Below are 20,480 nucleotides of genomic sequence, written 5' to 3'. Positions count from 1 at the left end.
AAATCAGAATGGGATATTGGTGGGAAGGTTCACTCTCCACTGCTGTACCACCAACATCTGCCTCTGATGTCGTGGGCAAACATAATAAAATAGGAGGCATCACTTTCAGAGCAGCCTGTGTATATTCTATTTCAGAATGTAGAGTATAGAAATACCCTGCACTGATACCCACGCTATGAACGGCTTTCCAGCTCTTAAGATAGTAAAACCAGTACCAATGGCAGTAAGACACAGTGGGCTGAAATCTGCAAGTTAGAATTGAAGTTGTCTCAGGCCTTGCTTGTCCCAGCCAAGTGCATCGGCTGTGCATGGTGAATTTGTGGTCTCATAGCTAACAAGAGCCATTTGTCCTCATGTGTCTATGTCAAAAGCAGGAACACGTACTGTTGAGTATAAATGCCCTGTTTTGAGCTGACAAGCAGATGTCAGATGTTCCAGGGATAGGGTGTCATGGGTTGCTGAGTCCCGTGTGCTCAGTAGGATGTGCTGTCCTGTGGGTCTGTCCCCTCTGGCTTCCCCACTGATGGGTGTCCATGGTGCTATTGGCCTTGGAGCAGTATGTCACACGTGTCCTTGTGTGGTCATCATCCCCAGCTTTTGTCACAGATGTGAGTTTCTTGTCTGTGAAGTTACCAGGTTCCTCTTCGTACCAGCCCAAAGCCTTCAGCATTGCTTCGTGCCTGGCACAGAGCTCACCTTTCTGGCTCAGTCTGTTGCCTCATCGCTCTTTGGTTCCTGTTAAGTCTGTAAGTCATCTCCTATTTTCCTTTTTTAATCATTTTAAAATATAATGATTCTTAAACTGCATTTTTTAAGCTTCCATTTTTACCTGGAATATTTTTGGCTTAGTTGAAATTCTCCACCTTTCTGAGACAACACCGTGTGCTTGTGTGTTTAGTGAAAGATGGAATGTCAGTTTTTCAGTAGAAAATTCCAATTAGGTTGCAACCTTTAGTTTGCAGAAAAACAACTAAGGTTCTGTTTTTTAGGTCACAAGTTCAATACAAATTTTCAGGTTATTGTGAAAACAGCTATTACCAGATTTTTCAAAATTCTCCAGGAAAGCCAAGCGTATTCGTAATGAGGACCTGTTAATTTGTTCCACTTTCCATAAATGTTATCCCCTACCAGTACCAGCGCTGTTACTACACTGGTGCCATTAACCATCTGCTGAGCATGTAAAACTCCTCGGGGCAGAGATCGTATCTTTGCTTTGTACTGTACAATGCAGAGTGGGTAGCTGGCACTTGAGAAACAATTAATGGTAATGCGGCTCAGCAGGGTGTTCGGCTACCGAGCTAATAAGAGTGGTATAAATGCCTGGTTGGATTGGATTAGAGGGAACTGGTGTGTCCCAGTGGTACGTCTCCAGCAGGTGAGGAGAAATGTTTATTTTATCACTGTTCCTCATCAGATGATGTTTAGGACCATTTCTGAAGGATGCACAAAAGTTAAGGATGCAAGAGTCCAGATTTGGGTGTACATCTCTGTTCTGCTTATTAGGAGTCTTTACTAACTAAATATTTTTTTCTATAGTGAAGTAAGGGATCATTTAGGAGCATTAATCTCATTAGTGCCTGCATTTTCCTTCAGTCTTCTGTGCGCACGATAAGTCGCCGCTTTATCGTATTTTCCTTTGTATCTTAATGATCCCTGCGTGCTGGGAGCGAGCTGTGCCGCAGCTTTCCATCTTATGCTAATCCATCAACATCAAGTTAGCTGCACGTGAGGAGGATGCACGGAGACGTCAGCGGCCGGCTGAGGCCCGTGGGTTGCGCAGCAACCTGCTTGGGAAGATTGATGTTGCAGCCTGCAACAGGCCCCGCACTGCTGAGCTTCTCTGGGGCTGGCTCTGGTGCAGGCAGGATGAGAACATGCTCCGCACCATCCTTGTTACGACTGCTAACTTGGTAGGCTTCATTGTGCAGGTTGAGTGGCAGCTGCAGGCTCGTTGATACCATTGCGTTGCGCTTCCCCTCCTCCAAGGATGCGAGATTCAAGGCACATTGTCAGTGTTTTTTCTTTCTTTCTTAAAAGGCCCTTATGTCACATCAAATAAAGCCACAGGTGAACGTGGTGCTTGCCCGTTGACCTCTTGCTCTGTGGTGGACTCCTTGGCTCACAGCACGGGCTGAGACAGCTGACTTCCACCGCTGCTGTGCTTTCCTTCCTTTGGGTTTCCAGTGTAAGGACTCTGCTGCAGGGCAGGCACAGTTAGATATTTTTATGGGAAAGTAGAAGAGCTGTTGCTTTTGGACTGGATTGTGTAGCGGCCAAGTCTTGGAGCTGAATAGGACCTGACCACGTCTCTTTAATTGTATGGTATATTTGATAATTATGCAACGTATTTATTTGCTGCTTGCATCTCTTTAGAAGATGTGCCTGTCTTGTGCTCCAGGGTGAATTGAAAATTCATGTACACTTCCTATGGTTGGAGATAAACAGTGATGAACAGTTCACAACCAAACCTGCTTGTGTGATCACAGACATCTTTCATGCCCCAAGTCTGGAACCTTTATGACAACCTTTTACCAAGGGTTTGATGTAGGAAAGCAGTTGCAAATGTGATTACTTTTAGATGTTTTAACAGGAGGCTCACAAACCTGTCAGGCATGAACTGGATCATGGGCTGTGCTGGTCAGGACCTGTGTGAGCAGTGTTGCTAGGCCAGTGGCAGGGCCCAGGAGGCAGCTCTGGCTGTATGGCTCAAGTGCTTCAGACGAGGTTCCTTAAGTGCAAATTGGAATACAAACACAGGAAAGGAGGACCAGGGAAAGCACTGTCTGTCCTAAGGAGAAAGAAAGCTCAGCCATATGATGCAGTCCGTCCCTCCAACTGTGCCAACCAAGGAGCACAACTCAGTTTCATCTGCATGCCTTGATCCATTAGCAGATGTAGGTGCATTTGTACACGCAGCTACTGAGGCCTGTCCCAGTGTCCCTGCCCTGGGGTGAGTTGGTCAGGACCTTAGGGCCACCTGTGAGAGATGTCCCAGTGTTTGCAGGCAGGGTGAGCGTGCAGCAGCCTATGGAGCACTCAGTGTGACTCTTGCTTATGCTGTGCTTATGTATATGGCAGTTATGGGCTGTTCTAAGTGCGTTTTCTGGTGGCAAGCTCTTTATCAACTGACTGTTGAACTCGTTATTTCCTAACGAGCATGGCACGCTGCTCCTGACTGAAAAGCTGCTGCTCTGTCTCCTTGTTGTCCTTGTTCTTCAGGCATACACAGGTTCTTCCCTGCTCGTTTTGTTAAAGTCCGTCAGCTCTAGAGTGATAACTTCCATCAGCAAGGTAATGGAGCTGTGCTGAGAGGCAGAGCTATTGTTTTTGTCTGCATTGTTTCTAAAATGGCTGTACACAGTGTGGCAGAGAGAAGCACCTGGACACAAGAATCAGTTGCCTGACATTCCAAAGGAGAAATGTTTTCAGAGTGCTTGTCTGTTGAACAGGCAGAGAAGGTGGGAAGCAGGTAAGGTCTGTAAAAAGCTAACATTGTGTTTACCAGATAGGTGACTGGATGGAAGCAAAGGCTACATATTAAGATTTTAATTGAATGAATCGCAGGTTGTTAGAAACATTTCTTACAGTAGAAAGTGGGATCAGGGAACAAGCAGTCCTGCTCCTTCCCAAGTCCCAACAAGCCTCTGTCCCTAAACTACTTTGTGTGATGACAAATTGGTGTCTGAGCCACATCCAGCTGGGGTGTGTCCTTCTCTCTGACAGAGACAGTGGGAAACTGTTCTTGGGCTCCCACATCAGTGAGAAGTTGAAGATTTTCCTTTCCATGATTTGATCAACTGTGTTTCCTTCCACGGGCGAGTCAGATGTGCATGTTCTTAAGCCTCATCCTGAAAAGAGTGTTAGGGTCTGGAAAGGGAGCCCACCCACCAGTTGTAGTGAGCACACTGTTGATTTGCACTGTAGCAACTCCTGATGATCCTGGTTCTGACCTATGCAGTTGGTGGTGCTGCATAAACACAAACGATAAAGGATCATTTCCCAAATTAAAGGGTTTACATTATAAGAAAATACCACATAATACGTACAACTTAATTGCTACAGTACTGCTTTAGCTCTTCTGTGCCCTGCAGTTGGACAAGCAGAGAGAAATGGGGCCCAGAAATGGGGCAGATTGACCCAGTTCAAGGGGTGTTTCTGATCCAGGCCAGGTGTTACTTCCTGGAACACTGTTCTAGATCTCTTCTGGAGCCCAGAAAATCAGTATGACTGTAGGCTGAGATCAACATGTCATAGCATCTTAAGTTGGTTGAAAGGGATCACGGACCTAATACCTAAACAGCCTCACAGTATGCTTTCACTGATCTAAGATGTATCCAGGGCTTGGTTCTGCTTGATGCAAGGTACTGCAGCTTCTGCTTAGGAATTGAGGTCAACTGGTACCTTCTAGGATAGAATCCCAGAGAATCATGGAGGAAGGGTAGAGAAGCCAGGCAGCAGATTACAAAGAGGTACTTAAGCAGCAATGAGAATATCTTTTCTTATTTGAGATATTTAATCTTTCTGAATGAGTAATATAATATTTATAATATTATAGTAGCTGTAATAACTTGCTTAAAAATTTAAAGTAGTTAATGGCTGAAGTGGAATAAGTGTGTTTAATACTTCTCACTGAACTGCTGTATCTCCTCCTAGAAAAGTTTTATTTAAATGTGTAATTTTCTGCCATTATAATAGTTCTGACTGGAGCAAACACACTGGATCTGTATTCCCTTCTGAATGCACGTCAGGCTGATGGTGTTTATAAAGCTCCCTGCCTGATACGTGTCCTAGCTATCTGGAGCGTCGCTTCCTACCATTAGATGAATTAGCCCAAGACTGATGAGAGTGTTGAAGTTAAATGCATTGATCTGGCTGCCTTGTGTCCATTTTTGGGATGTAGTACTAGATCTTTTGTGGTAGGTGAGTTTTGTGTCGTGTTTGATGTATTATTAAATAAGATTCCCTTAACCCTCCCCTTGGGAGTTTTCTCCCAGACTCAGCCCAGCTCCCAGGAAAGTACCATTTCTTGCACTGCTTTTCCCATGTGGTAGAAAGCTCTACTGTGCTTAAAGACCCAAACTGCTGCTCACAGTCCTCAGTGGAGCACTGTTGGGAAGAGAGCTTGGACCCATTCCATGGAGGCTTGGTGAGCAGAACAAGATGTCAGTCTTGTTTGATATAGATTGATGGTACAAAGCGTGTAGGAGAACTACATCTTCTGTTGCTGAAGAGATTCCCCAGGGCATTTTGTACACGTAGCAGCAGTTTCTATAGCACTGAAGCTTCATGCCTGGGTAGATTGCATGGCTATTGCTAATTGAGAGATGATAAAATGTGAGTAGCTGTAGCAGGGTCATCATCTACTAGAACAGGGTAAAGATTCCTGCCCATAGTTACTAGAAAGTCTTTTGCCACTCATAAATGTGATGCATAGTGACCACAGCAACATTCAGAACATCATCAGTTCATTCTATACAGCCTGGGCACTTTGTTTACAGACTGCTTGTGGCTGTTCAGTGGGAGGAAGAGCATGGGTCTTTGCAGTCATAGGATAAGAGCAGATTGCCACGAGCCCCTCTTGCTGCAAATGCCCAGCCAGAAATACAGGAGCAGCCACAGAGACGTATTGTATTCAGGGTACATTAATAAAATGAAGGCATTTTCAGAGCATATAACGTATGTAAAGCATTTGGTCTTCTACAGTGCTCTTAGAAATTTAGAATGAGTAATAACATTTGCCTATATTGAATGTGTGCAAGAGGAAGATCCAGGGTAACTGCAGGCAGCTTAGCCTGACATCAATCCTGGGCAAAAGAATAGAAGAGCTGTTAGAGGATTTAGAGAATTAAAGGTACGGAATATAATTAATGCCATTCAATGTTCATTTTTGGAGAATATGTCTTGTCAAACAAACCTGTTTTATCTGATGAGATTGCAAGTTTGGGAGATAAGATAACTGTGTAGATATAATATACTTAAACTTGTGTAAGGCATTTGATTTTATTCCACGTGACACTATGATTAAAATATTAGCACTATATACTTTCGCTGAAGCACATGTTAAATGTATTAAGAACTGAGTAACTGACAGATCTCAGAAAGTAGTTGTCAATAGGGAATTGTCACTGAATGGGAACGTTTTTAATGTAGCTCTGCAGGGATCAGTCAGAGCCCCTATGCTATTCATCATTTTTGGCAGTGATCTGGAAGTAAATATAAAATTTTTTATGATAAAATTTCTGGATGGCACAAAGATTGATCGTATGAGAAGCTGGGCAGTAGAACACAGTGCTCTTGGTCACTTGTGCCAAAGGTACAGTGAAGCATAGACACCTGTTGAGGCTGGTGGTACTTCGTGTCCAGTTAAAATGCAGAGGCTGTGGTCCTTCCTTCTCTCTACTGCACCACTGCTTAATGTTTGATGCGTTCTAACGGGTTCTCCATCACCGTTCATTGATCGTTGTTTATAAACAGACCAAGTTTTGTGTAGCTTTCCAGCCACAAGTTCCCTAAGCTAAAAGAAGACAGTGTATCTTACTAAATAAATGATTAGACATCAATGATTTTCTGCCTTCTAGAGCAGAGTTATTTGGAAGCATGAAAGGAAATTGTTGCAGCAGTACAAAACCGCTGCCCTTTGCACTTGCATCTTTCCCACAGAGTAATCCTTCATTCATTGTTTACTTAATGAGAAAAGAAAGAGGTTAATTTATAAACTAAATAAAAATCAGACAGAAGACTTTATTTGTGGAACAAAAAACTGAATTAAACGAATGCTCTATCCATTAATGCTGCTAATTGTACTGTGCTCCACTGAGGAAAATAGACAGGTCTGCTTGGATTTTGTTCTTGCTGATGGAAGCCACAGCCCTGCTCCAGTGAGAGTTCAAGACAGCAATCTGTGGCAAGAGTTTCTTAAAAACCTTCCTTGCTTGGTGAATTAATTTCAGTTCCCTGTCTGCGACAGGCTCAGCCTCTCAGGAGTTTCTTAAATTTAATAGACAGGTCCAGGAATAATTGGCAGAGCTGTTTTGCCAGTGAATGCTGTCTGAATCACTTGCAAATTCTCAAGAACATCTACAGAGAGCTGCTGTGAGAAGGAGGAGGGACTCCTTAATTCATTTTCCCTGCTCCAGAAAATTCTATCGTATCCATGTTATAATTTATCTGCTTCTGGGCTATTTCTGTTGACTAAATGACATTGCAGATGTTGGAGTGATATTAAGGCCGGTATAAATTGTGCATTTCTTCTGAGTCTCTTGTGGTAACCATTGAGCTTTGCTGGTCAGTGTATGTCTGAAATCTCCAGCATCCTCTAATAAACTGAGCCAGCTGTCCCCCTGATGGGAGAAGGTTAAACAGGAAGGGAGCTGGGGTGCTGTGCTGTGATTTGGATGAGATTAGGGTGGTTGCTTGATGCTCTTGCATCTCCCTCTTTCTTGAATAAATCTGGGTGGTGGGGTGGGCATTTTGCACATGTGCATGTGGGCATTTTGCACATGGGCACATGGGCATTGTGCAGCTGGGATGTATGCTCTAAGGAATGGTTTCATTTTGAAGAAGGGCAAAAGTTGCAGTCCTTTTAAAGTTACTCCAGACTGCGTGAAGTGGAAATGTTAATACAGCTGTCTTCTACAGGAGGTGTTGTTCATGTCTAAATATACCAAGGCTTTCCACAGCTCCTTTCATATAGTAATACGTCACCTGTCTTTTGGTACCAACTTCCAGTGTAAGTTGAGGGCAGCCAAGAAATACAACTGTAATGTCTTAGAAATGGGGGTCAGTTCATGAAGACAGCTAGGAGTAGTTTGTGAAAACACCTAGGAGTAACACTGCATTCTCTTGGAGAAGCTGCTGATGACTGAAGCATTGGTATGGAAAAAACATGTTTGAGAAAAAGGAAAAATGAAAGTTGCGTTGTTGGAATCTCCTATGATGCAGATGAGAAGATTTCATGTTGGAAGAGACACTTCCCTCTGAACTGTGGCTGAGACTAAAGGAAGTACATAAAAAGGTTAATCTCTTTCTGAGCTTTATCAGCTACGCTGTGCGTGTTGAGGCTTCACAGTCTGTCACTACCTGATGGGGCATGAGGGCCTGTAAGCCCCAGCTGTTGAGCTGCGAAAGGGAGCTCGGGAGATTTTGTTCCTCTCTTCTCATTGCCTTTGTCAGCCAGTCCTAAACCTTGATTTCCAGATTATGATAGCAAGGGTGAAATAGTAGTCGTGAAAACAATTAGTCAACATTTGAACTGAGCCCTGTGTCACTGAGCATGTGCAGGTCTTAGTGGAAAAGAAAAATCCGGAGCGGTAATACGAGAAGCTGCTTTTTTCATCTTTGGAGTCATCATTCTTGAATTTAATCTGTAATTTGCTTTAATTCCGACATCACACAATTGTGCTTCTTAAACTAGACTTGTTTCTCTATATATGCTTTATCTGTGTGCATATAATATATACATAGAAATGTGCTTATAAACATGAACAGATACATAAATACGTGGAAAAAGTGTGTTGTTGCACTGAGGTAGCTTCATGGTGCACAGTTATATGAGATCTTTGGAAAGCATATTTTTTGAAACACAGCCGTCTCTCTGCTAAGTATTCAAAGAACACTGTAATTATTGCTGTGAATATCTTCTAAGTGCTTAGTGGAAAAAATTGCAAATGTTTTTGTTAGAACATGTATTTGTTCATAACCTGTTCAATACATCGCCTATTTATTTGCCAGCTGGCTTCCTTTCAGAAATGTACTATGGAGAAGATATTTTTTTTTTATTGTTGTGACATTTTTATGCTGTTGTTATACTTTAAGGAAGATCCTACCCTCCCATAGTATGTATCCTGTGGAAATATTTATGAAGCATAAGACTGATTTTTTTTTTTCTAAATATATTGTCAAAATTGTTCTTGGCTTCAGTTTGGGCATGCAAATAGTTTTTTCCTCCCAACTCCAAGTAACATCGTTCTGCTTGCCAATGATTACATCAACACAGCATTGTTCATTTTGCCTAGAACATACGTAAGCTGTAATGCCTTCGTGTCTGGAACTGGAGCTGGAAGGGCTGTGGAACCTGGGGTTGGTGGCTGAGAGGTGGAATTGGAGACCAAAGCTGGCTCAGAGGGGGGCACGAGCCCCTCAGTGTCCCCAGGCTCGCTAAGTTGCCTTTGCTTTGATATGTGCAGCCTCTGCTGTGGCTCTTCCTCTGAGGAACAGCAAACTGCTGGCTCTGCGCTTGAGGTTTTGAATGTTGGAGGACGCATGCTGCTTTCCATGTTTATGTTTAAATGCAGGGCTGGGTTGTGGGGAGGGAAGAGTGATTTTTTTGAAATAGAACTCTGAATGTAAACAACCTCTTGAAGGAAGGCCAGGGCTGTGCTGGTGTGCCTGAGCTGTTCTGAGCCTCTGAAGCCCTGTCCTGGTGGGCCGCAGACTGTGCTGGTTAGATAAGGTCGCCTTCTGGGCAGGCCCATGCCTGTGCATGATCTGTAGGAAATGGCTACTGGTCCCTTAGCTTCTGGACTCTGGTGCTTAGCTGCTTTGTTCCCTGGGCCACTCTGTTCCAGATTTGAGTTTTTCCAGCTCCTTTCTGAGATTGGGCCGATACAGCATTCAGTGGAAACTGAGATCCAACTTTTCATTATCCTTCCTGAAGTAGACCCTGTGGTGAGGGACTGTATAGAGCCAGAGGCGAGTTTCCTCTTTTTATGGTGTTCTGCTCTCGAGAAGGGAAGCTGGCACCTCTTGAAAAATCTGTTCTCTGTATTAAAGGGACATAGCTCTCTTTTCATTCTGGTGTCATTCTAGAGCCTTGAGAGTTGTCTCAGAGCTGGGATGAGGGACCTGCCTTGGTAGTAGGCTTCTGAGCTTTCCCCTTTCCCTGAGTGTACTGTGGCTGCAAGGGGGAGGCTTTGGTGTTTTATGGATGCATTTAAAAATGGTTCAATTTTTAATAGGCTATTCCACGTAGGTCTGAGAGGAGGGCATGGTGGGTTGAGGCAGCTGAAACCATCTTTGTGCAGTTTTCCTCATGGGGGCTGTGGACAGGATATCCTCGGCCCCCGCCAGGCTGGGCTGCGTCACTCCTTCACAGCGAGCAGCAGCAGCACGAGCACGAAGAGATATTTGAGATGCACAACATGTAAATATTCCATAAATACCAGGAATTTGGCAGGGAGGCAGCCGTGGCTTCCTCTCTCCCTGAAGACGCTGCCATATGTCCAAAGATGATTCCATTATTTCAGTAGTTCAGGCAAAACTGGATTTGGGCTCCCTGTGGCTTCCAGGCTGGTAACAGTGCTGGCCTCTTCTCCTAGGGGATAGGGGGAGACACCGAGCAGCCTCATGCCACCCGTTAGCCCAGTGCTGGGACACAGGGTGGGGGCTGATGCTGGGTGCCTCATTCTGCCCCACCCCCCTGGGTTTTCCCACCTGATAGGGTTGTGGCATGAGGTAGAGTAGCTGCAGGCAAATTGCTGTTATGACAGATGCATCACTGCAATAAAACTAAAAAATTTTTGGCAGTCAGTGACCCAGGTGTGTGCCCATAACTTCTTCTCGCTGCTGCCAACTCACTGTTGTCCCAGGCAGGCAACAAATTAACCAAAGTGAGCCATAGAGGTCGTGTGTTAAGTCACTGCACCCTCAGATTGGAAGGGCTCCTCCTGGCTCTGGGGCATTATTGGATGCCAAAGCATGAAAGGAGTTGTGTGTGCATTTTGACAGCAGGGGAGAAGCAGCACCTTCTCCAGAAGACGTTTGCAAACCCAAATGGCTGCCTTGCTGCTCAGCCCCATGCTGTCCATGCAGAATTTGGTTTTTGTTTATTTGTTTGGGTCTTTGTTAATTATTTTTTTTCCCTTTTATTCTCCATGTGCAGAGGATATAGATGTCAGGGGCAAAAGCACACATCCAGCTCCTGGCTCAGGTCTTCTCTACATAGCTCTTCTCTCTCCGTACCATCTGTTTTGCTGAAATTAATGCTCTTGTAACCTCTGCAGGACAGCACTGCAGTTTATTTATTTAAATGTTTAAAAGGTCCTTTGCAACGTTGAGGATTCATCTGAAGCATCCGGGTCTCCTCACTGGCTGTGGAAATCCCATTTGGTGTGCATCCCTGGTCTTCACAGCTGGACATGCAACTTTATTTGATCTTTTAAAAGCTGTTCTCAGCATTTTGGATGCTGATAGCAATGCAGCCTTGGCTCATGGTGCTCAGCATAGTGCCTTGCAAGGTGGATGGGGGCTTCTGTGATTCGTCTGGGCCCCCTGGTGTCCTTGGCCTCCAGCTAGTGTGTTTCAGAACAGTGTGGCTGGGCATGCTGCTGGGCATCATTGCGTTCTGCTTGTTTTGCTGCTGGTTTGATTGGGCTTGATATGATCCTGAAGCTGTTTTCTAACCTAGACAGTTCAGTGAATTCTGGCATTGTAGCCACATCTCAGAAACCTCCCAGCACTTCCTGCTGCAGGTACCTGTGCCTTACCCTGTGTATGTGACTGGGATCTTTCTACAAACCACTGTGGTCCTTAGCCTTGGCCATGCCATCCTGTGGTGAATAACATACTTATCTAGAGATGGTATGCTCATTAGTCAGTGATCGTCACACAAATTGATCTGTGATAACTTCATGGTATCACACACAGTTCGCACAGACGGATTGACTTGTTATCCCACTAGTGTCTGCCTTGCAGAAGCTGACCTCGTACCAAGAATTCACATACCTGGAGATGGTGCTTTTGCTGCCATGTGTCTGGATGGAGAGTGTCCTTTTTATTTTGCATTCTGGAGCCTTTAATTATTCTCAACAAGTCCCTTTCACACTTTGAAAATCCTGTAGCGATTTCAATTTGAATTGCTTTCTCCAAGGCTGCTGTTTAGAGGAGTGCATCTGCTCTGGAGCCCCAGTGGTAATTGTGCTGTAATAGTTACGATCCTTTAAATGCACTTAAGGTACCGTGAGCTTGAAGAATTGATAATGATGCAATCTGGCACCTCCGTACAGGTTTTGTGTTGTCTCCAAGCGGAACATTTTGGTTTTAATTTTACTATCCTGCCATTTGTGAAGATTACAAATGTTAGCACATAGTAGAACTTGGATGTGTTTAATTAAACACTGCCTTATGACCACGTGTGACCATGTACCCATCCTGCAGGTCTGGGTCCTGTGCTGCTCGCTCAACTCCGCTCTGGCAAACCTCTGCTGAGTTCAGTGGGAGTTCTGCCAGAACAGGGTCCTAAAAAAAGGAGTGCGGCTTATTTGAGCTGTTGTGCTCATTTGTGCACCAGCCTATGCTCATATTTAAGAGGCTATTAAACAAAAAATACTGAAAAACCTACTTGTCCTTGCCCAGAGCAAACCTTTATCCTGGACCTGGTCCAGCAGATTGATGATGGAGTTTCCTCTGGTTCATCTGTTACCTAGAGTTCTGCATTATTGATACAATGAATAGATGCAGGTTTTTAAAGTTCTCTTCTGCCTCAATTTTACTCTAAGGAGAGTGTAAAAAGAAAAAAAAAAATCTCTTTTGCATGTCTCTTAATGAGCTGCAAGAGGTGTGCAGCGTACAGTCTGCTGCAACACTCCGAATATAAAATTTCCAAAATTACAAGTTGGGAGTATGATAATGAACTAAAAGTAAATATGGTTCAGTTTGATATGAATCATCCTTCAGAGATTTAATTGGGCTCTGATGAGCTGATGCTGTGTGGGAACCCAGTGGCTACAGAATGCGGCTGTGGCTGTGTGGCACCAGGAGACCTTGCCCTCAAAGAGGTATGCTTGGAGACTCAAGGAGTTTCTTGCATCTCCTCCAGCAGGAATTTGTGAGCCCAAAGTAGAACCAGCATAGTCTTGGTTGGCTCGTTGTGTCCAGGCAGTGGTAGTTCTTCCCAGAGGAAAGCGTGCGTTTTGCTCATGTAGACTGGGGAGCTGCATGATACTCTGACTCAGAGGTTGGGTAGCATAGTGCTGGGTGGTACAGAGAACTTCAAGATATGAACTGTGCAGTAATGGGGAGAGACAGAAATGGTGTATCACCTTCTTTAAAGCCTTGATGATGATTATGGGATGAGGTTCTTAACCTGCTACATGGAGATTTATATAAGCGATTCTCATTAATGCCAGTGGGAATTACTCAGAGATATACAAGTGCATCTCAATAAGAAATGTGCCTTGGCAGTTCACTATTAATATTTGAAGACAGTACAAGAAAAAATCTCCTTCTCTGAGTCAAGCAGGCAAAAACTAGTGGTATTCCAGGGGAAAATAATCCGTTATTTTCATCTGAGGGGTTGTATAAAGGTGAACCATTCACACATTCAGGTTCTTAAAATAAGTATTTCTTATATGCATGGCATGTTAACTGTTCTCGTGATTCTAATGCCCAGCTCCTGCCTGCTGGTTGCTGATAGGCAGCAGCAGGGCTCTGTTTTTGGGCGCTGCTGACTTGCTCCATCCCACAGCTCTGCTTGTGTCCATTGCTCACAAGAGGAGGGAAGGTTGGTCCAACTGCTTGCAGATGCATCCTCGAATGAAATGGGGAGACAGCAGGCAGAAAAAAAGACGCAAGCAAAATTGGGATTTGTGACTTCAGTCTAGTGGAATATCTCAAAGAGCTTGCTGCTTCTGAAGTGGCCACTGCAGTGGGTAAAAGGGCTGTGTTTGTAGGTGAGGCACTGAGGCAGGCAGACACTGACCTCTACTTGATGTTTCTCAGTTGTTACAGTTCCTCTGTTCTGTTTGTGTAGTTACAAGCTTTCAAGTTGGTTTCCTCAAATTTTGACTTTCTCTTTTTTTTTTTTCTTTTTTTTTCTTTCCTCTCTGAAGTTTGAATCTTAGAAGGGTTATTTTAGGTACTGGCCCCATCCTGTCCTGCATGGGCTGTGGCACACAGCCTTCCCCCGGCTCACCTTCCTCCGGTGGGCACAGCTCGAGCTGCGTCTGTTCGCAGCGTGTTGCTGCTGTGCTTGCCCAGTCCCCGCAGGACCTGTGACTAATTGCTGCCACGCTGTTTCAACTAATTTACTCTATTATTCTTAGCATTATTTACATAATTTTAATGGAAGCCCAGTTCACCTAAAAGAGAGAAAGTAAAATTTATTATTCCTAACAGATGTCAGCAGCTTTGGAACAAGGGAGGACCTGGTGATGTGGCCTCCCAGCGAAGCCCCTGGCTTAGCAGGTTCACCAAAACAGATGAGTCTTGCCTCTCACCCTGCAGATAAGTGCTAAAGCTGACCTTTATAGAAGCACATTGCAGGTGACAGTCCACCCTGAAAGCCAAGGGTTCCCTGTTGAGAAGGTTCTTGCTCATGGCTGCAAAGGCTGAATTTTGTCAGTTTTCCCATTCTCAGCAAACAGCCTGGTGAGGTTGAAATCAGTGAAGGTTTGTACCACGCAATACAAAGCATCATGCTGTTGTATAAGGGCACATTACACTGATAATGTGCTGTTTTAATACTTCAGCTGAGATAACAGAATACCGAAATAAATATCCTGTTTGAATCTTAGGTGAGGATTTCATCCTGTTCTGTCTGTAGGTAGACACCAGGGAGAGTTTATAATTTGCTTTCCAAGGATTTGATCCTTTCTTTCATGTCTGTTTTTTTCATTCCAACTTGTAGTTTATAGCTGCATAGAAGTGACCATAAGGAAATAAAGCAGATGCATCAGTTGCACAGCACTTGCACAGACTAAAAGTCTTCTTGAATGCTTTAATGTTAAGGAGCAATCTGATAGCCATGAGACCGAATGAAGATAAACCTCTCCCCTGCCCAGCTACCTGGCCACAGTTAACTTTACAGAAATTTCCAAAAAGCTTCTTGCCCCCATGCTCACCTCTGTGACATCTATCAGTAGCCCCTGGGCTCAGCTCAGTGCCAGGATCCTGAGTTAGGCGAGGGTTAGAGGTGGTGGTGGCTGCTGGGGACACCAAAGAGGAGCTGCAGGTTTGAGACCACGTTGTTGGGAAGAGAAGGAGCTGTATTTTTTTTTTTTCCCAGCAGCTGAAACTCTTTTTGTATTTTGGTTTCTGATACCAGCTATTTATCCAAAACATTTGGGAGGAAAGCTGTCTCTCTATGAAATATTTAACATCGTTGCCTTCAGCTGTGGGCTGAGAAAGCTCCCAATCCACGTGTGAGTCACCAAGAACTCCTCCAACAGGAACAGAAGTAGTCAATGCAATTGCTATAGGAAAAAAAACACCTTACTGATTTGGAAAATGCTGAGAATGTTTTGTGTCTCTTGTATATCATGAAAAAAAACTTTGCAGTCATTCTGTCATATGCAGAGTCCCAGATTTTAGATGCAGAAGATCTCAGTATGCTAGGTAGCATCACATACTGTATGATGGAGACAATTTGTGCATCCAGTAACAGGGCTTTTGTTGAGCACTGTTCTGGTTCTAAGATGTAGATCATTGCTTCCCTTGGTAGTTTGTTCCTTTGGTAAATTGGTGCAAGTTTTTTCAGCTTTATTTTCTCTTCCTGTCAGCTGTCAGTTCCCATGCATCTGCACAGCTATGAGATCCCTGGGTTTGGTATCCCACAGTGTGGAAACAGCCCTACAGAGAAGAGCAGGGGTAGTGCAGTCCTGTGCTTCCTAAAATCAAGGCAACTCTTGGTGGGTCTTCCTACGTGCCAGGTTAGGAGCCCACTGTAGAGCAAGCATGACTATGTCCATCCATCTGGATCTCAGATTGATTCTTTAATTAGAAGACCCACCTCAAAATTTGGTTGTTGAGATCCTCTGGCTAATTTGATGAAAGTTGGAGCACCTGTCAGCTCTGTGACTTTCAGTGTTTTCTGTCTTTCTGGATTGACTTCAAGCAAACAGTAATTATTGGATCTTCAATTGCTGAGCATTTCAGATGTCCATTTGATTTTAAAGGAGCTGATGCTGAGTCTGGTAGAAGGAGAACACACAGTAGAATGATCTGTGTTAAAACAGGTCTCATTCTCTAGCAGTGCTATAGGTGAGTACTGCTACACATTGTGCTTATGTGTTCCATGTATTCATGGTGGTTGTAACTGCGTTTCCTATTTATTCCTATACAAGTGAGCCGACTGAGTAAAATTAAGATGAAACTTCTTTTGTCACATTTCTCCTTTTTGGTCAAATCATTTTTTATAACATGCAAATGAATTTATCCACTGCAGAGATGACAATCTCCAGTAGCCTCAGTCCTGTTGCCTATTACAGAGACACCTCAGTTGGGTTTTACATTTCCTTCCCCTGTGGACCACTTAAAATTTTTTTTTTTGGTGACATGGAATCCTTGTATAAGAAATAGAAACCTACTGGCGAGAGGTGCACTCCTCTTCATTACTGTTTGCAGATGTTGTTCATGGAAGGTAACAATATTTTCACAGGCTGAGAACCACTAGCTCATGACCTAGGTAGATTCTGTGTGCTCTGAAATGACTTCTGTAGGGAAGACAAAGATGTAGAATACTTTTCTAGGCTTTATGTTCCACTTTAAACTGTTTCTTGTAGTTTATGAACCCGATGCTGATTTTAAAGTAGTTTGTATATTCACTTCTGATAAGTAAGATCTTGTTTTTGGCTGTTGAGATTAGAAATACAAACCTTACAGCCTCTGCTCTACTGCGTCATGCTTATTTGAAGATGTGGGGTAGCTCCAGTGATCTCTGTTAATAACAGGTCACTAGCTGAGCTGCTCTAATTAACCAACATATTCTGGCATACATCACTTGGGCCCTTTGCTTCTTTGACCTCCTCTGTCTTGCGCAGGTGGGACCTGAGCCTCTGCCTGTGCTTGTGCCTGGCTTTGAGCAGATGTTAATGGACCTGACTCGTTCTGTAGGTGGCTTGTCCATTGACTGTTCCTCTAGGTGATTTGTCTGGTGCCTCTGTTCTGGGAGGGGTAGCTGAGGTTGCTGCAAGTCAGTGTGGTTTTAAATATAAAAGCATTAAAGGCTGAAAGCTGTCAGATATCAATGTGATGCGCATTCTGCAAATACCCAGAGACAAGTCAGGATGGTTGGGGAGAATTTGCACCAGTGTTATGGAACACAAGGCCCTTTTTAAAACTGTACCTGGATAAGCACGTGTAAGAACTCCTCATGGGAGGGAGCTGTTGTGGCCATTCACCTGTGCCCGAGTGGGCTGATAAAGCTGACAACCTCATTCCCTACTCATTGCTCAAGTTGCCTAATATCACAGTTGCCAGCCAGTTTGATGAAAGGCAGGTTCATGTATCAGATTGTTGAGCATTAGGGATAAAGGATTAGATTTGCAGTGTAATCTTCCAGTAACATTCCTCTTGATCCGTAGTCCATGCTTTATGAAAGAGCTCTTTTCTCTCTGACGATGTGGTGGCCAGCTAAGGGACGCTATCATCCACCTTCATTTGGAGATAGTAAGGCTGCTGCCGACCTGATGTTCGTGAAGGTCGCAGCTGCACCAGGCAAAATTAGTTCTGTGCAGAACAGTTAAGTAGATTGGATTTTCTCAGTTGTAGCTGATTTGCTTTCATCTGGGCTCCTCTTGCAAAGCCATTTAAAGTCCATTCCCCTCTGCCCCCCACAACTCTTTTGTAGGAAAGGATTGAAAGCGACTAAAATGGAGGTATTTCTGCCCAGGCTCCCATTCTGCCTTGTGCCCTGTTCTCACTTCTCTCCAAGGAAAGTGTCTGGCAGAGGCTGAGGCAGGCCTGATAGTTGCTCTGCAGCACTGGTCTGTATCTTATATCACCACAAATGTCACAGGGCCAGCAGGGAAGGTTCCCATCAGCTCTTCCCAACTGTTGTTGCCTTGCACTGCCTGCTTTGGGTCTGGGATCAGGGGACCTTTCCACAGACCCACTGGGATGTTGCTGCAGACAGAGCCGGGCCCCTGCTTCTTGTGGCTGAGTGTTCCTGAAGTTTTTGAATTGATGAAGCCAATTATTTTGGATCAAAAGGCAGCAGAACCTGTGGCTTCTAATCAGGAGAACTCTGCTGATATCTACAACAGCTTCCTGTGAGCAGCAAGTGGGATGAGATAGGTCTGGCCACTAGGAGAAGAATCAGGTATCTGTCTGAGTTGGCAAAACACAAGACACAGTCGTGTCTGATAGCACATTCACTGTGAGCATGACAAAGCAAGGAGGAAAGGCTACATAGACACAGCTTTCAATGCCTGGTGGTGGTGGACAGCTGCTATCCTGAAGCCTGCAGAGATGCATCTCCATAGAGCAGGGTGCCCAGGGGACCGGGTGTGGGACCAGCTGCATGCCTGGCAGCTGTGCCATGTGGGTTTCCTTGTGGTGGCTGAGTGTGCTGAAATGTGAATGAATAAAGGCAGAATGGGAGAAGCTTTCTGACACTATCTTGAGGTTGCCTTCAGCCACCTGCAGAGCTAGCTGGATGTTTTATTATACAGGGCTGCAAATAGCTGTCTTAACACCCAGTCATAGAGACTCCTGGATCTTAGCACACTATAGACCGTGTAGTAACTAGTGCTTTGATGTCTTAATGTAGAAAGAGTTGCAAAAGAGAAGCACCAGGTCAGCTGATTATAATTGCAGCCAAATTGAGATGGCAGATTCTGTTTTCTTTCCTAAAAGCTTTTGTAACTATCATTTTCCTCAACTGTGCTGAAAACAAGCAGTGACCCTGTTTTTTCTCTGACATTTTCTATTACTTTTTATTGGCATCTACCTTTATGTTATGACAGTACTTCGTACACTGAATTACAGGTATAAATACTGCTTCAGGCTTTGGGTTTTGTTGACAGTGTGCATTTGGGAAAGGCGTTAGTGGCTCACGAAGTGAGTGCTCAGTGTGCGGATGTGCAGTGATTGGAAACATGGAAAGATCCACACCCTCTGTCTGCATGCCAGTGTAGGTCTGAGGGGTGAGCGTTTGAGCTTTCTCATTCAGACAGTATTATATTAGGGAAATGAAAAATTGGACAGTTCTTTTATGTTTACTCGTTTAATGTCAAGAATGTGTCACATCTACTATTAATTGGTGGAAAATTATGCCTCTAATTTACCAATTTGATCGCCTGGGAAAATGAAAGAGAATGTAGCTAAGTAAACGAGTGTCTATTAATCTTGTAAGTTTGCCTGTTTACCACCAGCCAAAGCTGCTTGTCATGTGATGCAGTGTAAGCAGCTCCCCAGCAGTGCTGCTGTGCGGGGATGGGGCCTTGGGAACCTGCCAGGAGCATCACTGTGGTGTAGGGATGTGTCCTCAGGGTGCCTCTCCTAGGGGACAGAAGGGTGCTATTGGGTGATGTGGGGACAGCACAGCATGCCCCTTCCCACTGTCCTAATTGTGGGAAAGGAGGAGTGGCTGCCTTTGCTACCACCTCACTGATGCCAGACAGATGTGGGCGCATTTATCTACTAACTGTTGTAATCATTATTAATGAACATTAATTATGTCCAGGGGCATGAGAGCGAGATGGGTGGTTACCAGTGGCAGGCTCCTTACTGTAGGATGAGGGTCCTTTCTTCTATCTCAGGGCCATATTCTCTTGGGTGCCTTCTGGCAAGCTTGGAAATTCCCTACTGGAGCAGTGCTCCTGCTAACATGTTTTCTTCCAGCCCACGTGAGTTTACAGCATGTGTTCTTTTGGCACTGATTTTGAAGTAAAATGGAACAGCTTTCTCTTAAGCTGTGATGTCTTGTCACACCTGCTGAAGGAGGAACAGAGGTAATAGAAGCTAGGTTGGTTTTTTTTTTTGATTTTTGCAGATGGGGAGGTTTGTATTGCAGGTAACTTACATATCAGATTCAAACTACAGATATGCTTCAGCATGATGCTGTCACCAAGTCTGAAAACTGAAGTTTAATGAGAAGGGTGGCTGATTGGCTGTGACTTTGGGTATGGCTTGTGCATGGTGACAAGCCTAGTAGCTCTTCTATCAAAAGACACCAGTGTATTTGTGGAAATGCATTTCTGGAGAATCAAATTCTCTTATTTTAGTAGCAGGAAGCCCCTGAAACATGCCAACTCTGGAATAAGCAGATTCTGAAAACTGACATATTCTGTATCATTATTCTTGTGTACACCATCTGTCAGCGGCATATCCTAATATTTATGTATTTGGATTCTCATAACTGTTATGAGGATACTGACGTTCATAAATCATTTCATATTTGGCTATACCTTTCTGTGTTTTAATAATGACATCCTACGTGTCCCCGCTAGGGTTCTGAACAGGGAAAGGAGTCACAGCATGGTTATGCAAGGGACACACTTCACACAAAAATCTGTGGCTGGGAGATGGCAAAGTCTGCTTCCCCTCTAGTTCTTCTCATTCAGTTTCAGACTGTACTGTGCTTCATTCAGCTCCATCCAAGCTTGAGGAGCGACTACACTTAGATTGGGAAATGATATAATATGACTAATTATGTTTAATGCAGATAATGTTGTATAATCAAAATAAAGAGTGGATTGCGTGCAGATCCTGAAAGGGCACCAGGCTCAGAAGCGATGCTGTGGTTATTACCACTGGCACTATTG

General features: G+C 44.2%; 1 protein-coding gene across 8 annotated transcripts in view; it reads left to right on the top strand.

Annotated features, from left to right (window-relative positions):
* The window catches only part of FOXN3 (forkhead box N3), a 228,412-nt gene that overhangs the window by 61,573 nt on the left and 146,359 nt on the right, over positions 1-20,480 (top strand). Inside the window, exon 1 of one of the 8 annotated variants that reach the window (XM_090141501.1) lies at positions 665-746. The exons of the other annotated variants lie outside the window; for them this stretch is intronic. The gene's annotated coding sequence lies outside the window, so the exon portion shown is untranslated. Of the gene's footprint in view, positions 1-664; positions 747-20,480 lie in introns of those variants that run through there. 8 annotated transcript variants of the gene reach the window in all.

This window comes from Phasianus colchicus, chromosome 5, assembly GCF_987193195.1.
Source record: "Phasianus colchicus chromosome 5, bPhaCol1.hap1.1, whole genome shotgun sequence".
NCBI lineage: Eukaryota > Metazoa > Chordata > Aves > Galliformes > Phasianidae > Phasianus > Phasianus colchicus.
This window is presented reverse-complemented; position numbering and strand designations above follow the sequence as displayed.